This window comes from Capra hircus, chromosome 11 (genome assembly GCF_001704415.2).
Source record: "Capra hircus breed San Clemente chromosome 11, ASM170441v1, whole genome shotgun sequence".
In the NCBI taxonomy this organism is placed as follows: Eukaryota; Metazoa; Chordata; class Mammalia; order Artiodactyla; family Bovidae; genus Capra; species Capra hircus.
In genome coordinates, this window is record NC_030818.1 from 92,822,267 (window position 1) to 92,825,739 (window position 3,473).

Consider the following 3,473-nt stretch of genomic DNA (forward strand, 5'->3'; position numbering starts at 1 on the left):
TATCTAACCATCTCATCCTCTGTCATCCCCTTCTCCTCCTGCCTTTGATCTTTCCCAGCATCAGGGTCTTTTCCAATGAGTTGGCTCTTTGCATCAGGTGGCCAAAGTATTGGAGCTTCAGCATCAGTCCTTCCAATGAATATTCAGGGTTGACTTCCTTTGGGACTGATTGGTTTGATCGCCTTGCAGTCCAAGGGGCTCTCAAGAGTCTTCCAGCACCACAATTCGAAAGCATCAATTCTTTGAGGGTCAGCCTTCTTTATGGTCCAACTCTCACATCCATACATGACTACTGGAAAAACCAAAGCTTTGACTATATGGACCTTTGTTGGCAAAGTGACATCTCTGCTTTTTAATGTGGCCAGGCTGTCTAGGTTTGTTTTTCCTTCCAAGGAGCAAGAGTCTTGTAAGGTACAATAACCCTTACAAGAATGGAATTATGAACTCCATTTTACAGATGGGGAAACTGACACCCAAGAAGGGCAGTTGTCTGCCTCAGGTCACCCTGAAATCTCGTGAGGAATGGGGACGGGGATCTGAAGAGATGTTGGGTTGATTCCAGAGCTTTCCCACCTGACTGAGGAGCTGACTCCGGAGGTGGGGCTGGGCGGGGCTGGGCCCCTGAGTGATTCAGGTAAGAGTCAGCTCTGGATTTCCAAATAGTGGGTGGGACTCATCTGGGGTGAGACCCCTCCAGGAGCTTTAAAATCCTGGTCGTCACTAGGGATTCTAGTAGAGTCTCCAGGAAGAGTGTGTGATCGGGGTGGAGCCTGGGGTGGGGCTAAGCAGAGGGAAACCCCACCCCATGTCCGAGGTGGGGAATAGGGAAAGAGGTTTTTGCCACCTGAGCTGGGAGGGTCTCAGGGCCTGGGGTGGAGCTGGGCCTGTGAGGCTGTTGAGGGTGCCCGCCGTGGGCTCAGCTGGGAGAGTCAGAGAAACTGAGGCAACAACACTTGCGGTCGTTGTCACAGTAGACAGATGGGGTGGCAGTCACCTCGATGAGGCTAGCCCTGGACCCTTACTCATTCACAGAAGGTCCATATTTTTTCACAGATTCAACCGCTCAGACGCTCATTCATAAACCTGCTTTGGTGGACGCCTTCTCTGCCCCAGGTCTTGTGTTTAGCCCTGGGGATATGAGCGTGATCAAGATGCCCGCAGCCTAATAAGGGGCAGAAAGGGCCCACACGAGCCAGCGTGCTGCCTGCTCTGACCAGAGGCTGCCCTGGAGAGTCCTCAGAGGACAGAAAGACGAGGAGGTGTGTCCGAAGACGCTTCCCTGGGGACACAGAGCCGGTCCTTGCACAGCGAACAGACGTTCACCATCATGAGGGTTAAGGAAACCCCCGAGATGTGGAGGTTACAGGCTGTGGAGTAAAAGAGCTATGGCCTTTCCAGGGCTGGGGTGAGGACTGTCTGGGACATCCCCTTCCCCCACCCCGTGTCTAGCTGCCTGCAGGCTCTGCTACAGACATGCATGAAACACAGCGAGTCCAGATTTGGATGTGAACGCCACCTATGAGAGCCGCTCCCCAGCCCTGGTTCCCTCCCTGGGTGTTATCACCAGCATCATGCCGGGAACCTAGGCATTCTCCTTCACATCTCTCTTTCCCTGAAGCTCCGGTGCCAATCAATCACCATGCTCTTGCCGCCTTCTCTCTCATCTTCCTCGCCTCCTCACCCCCTTTCAGTGTGGTCCTGTCCCTGGGGGGCTGCTTGGGCACCTATCTGCCATCCTGCCTATGGTGTCTCCTTCACTGCATCCTTCTCAAGACCTCCAGCTCTGGTCACACAGCCTGGCCACAGTGAGGGCAGAATCCTTCCACGCCTCTTCTCAGAAACCATCTACTTTACATCGTTCAAATGGGGAACCAGAGGCCCGGAGAGGTGCCGACACTTGTCTGAGGTCAAACCGGGGGAAGAGAACTTGAACTTGGATCTCTGACTCCCAGGTTCTTTCTCTCAGTGCTAGGGCCACACAAGTGCTGTTCCTCTGAGTTCCGGAGGGTGGCTTGGGAGTGAGGAGTCAACAGGAGGTACAGGCCGGGGAACTGGCTGTGCCCCTGGCCTGAAGGGAGGGAGGACCTGAGTGGAGATGGGGCTTCATCCAAGCTCTTCTTTCTTCATCACAGAAACCACCCCCCCCTTTTCTTTGGGCAACTGGACCCCCAAATCTCACCCTAATCCCATTCCTCTGGCTGATAGCCCAAGTTTCATGTCTCCTCGCCCCCTCTGGGTAGTTACTGGGGGCTCTGGATCTGGGTGGGGGACCCAGATGCCTCAGCACCCCAGGGCCCCAGGCCCTCTACTGGCTCCACTCCCTCTGGCATTTGCCCTGGCATTTGCTTGCTCTGTCTCTCTGGGGCAGCTGGCTTTTGTCCCACTGGAGCAAGGGAACAGCTCGGGTGGCCTCTGCAGCAGGCCTCACTTCTCCCATGCTTCTCTCTCCGCACCCAGAGATGTCTGGGAGCCTGCATACAGACCTTTGAGCCCTCCCTCCTGGCCTTCTGGGATCTGGGGCTCACAGGATGGCTGGGTATGGTGGGGAAACTGAGGGAGAAAACCTGTGGACATGGGGACCAGGAGACTCTGTGAGACCCAGGGTGCAGCCCCCTCTTCTAAGATTGGTTCCCCCAGCTACAAAAAAGAGGAGCTGGATGCTGGGACTCTGTAAAGTAGGCAGTGGGTGTGCTACTGGTGGAGTGTCCACCCTGGAGCCTGAGTCAGGAGATCTTTGAAAAGAATGCTTCCTGGTCACGGGTCACCTTCTCTGTGATATGCACTGCATCAGGAAGTTTGTGTCCATGACCTCATGGAAACTTAAAACCGTCCTCTGGGTTGAGTTTTATTGTAATAGCATCCTTGGCTTAGAAACGAGAATACTGGGGACCAGAGAGGTTAAGTACCCGGTCCAAGGTGGCTCAGTTAGTAAGCTGTAGCATCTCGATTCGAATTAGGTCTCCTGGACTTGCAACCTGTGCTCTTCCTTCTGGCGGTAGAGGTTCAGGCAGTGGCAGGTGGCCTTGGAGGGCAGGCTTTCAGCCCGTGGGGATCTGGGGGTAGTGCATTTCTCATCCAGGACGTTACCTGAAGACCAGCCGAGACTGCTCTTTTTCCAGCCTCCTTCCACTTGGGGTGGGGGTAGGTGAAGGGTATGTGGTTCTCAGCAGCATTTTCTAGTTTGAGATACCCCCAGCTCTGCCCTGAAGCCCCAGGTGGTCTCAGCACTGCACGTCACATCTGGACCTCAGTTTCCTATCTTACCAAATGGACACAATTCTGGGGCTACTGGGTTTTAAAAGCTCAAGTGTCTCAAAGATCGCGGGTGAAAAACCCACCTTAGTGGCCTGGCCTGTCACAGAATAATTAATAAAATGTCTTGGCTGGAGGCAGAGCCAAGGAAGTAAGTGGGAGGCGGCGGAGGTGACAGCTGGCTGGAGAGGTGGAGCCAGGGAATGGGTAGGGAGGGGGCG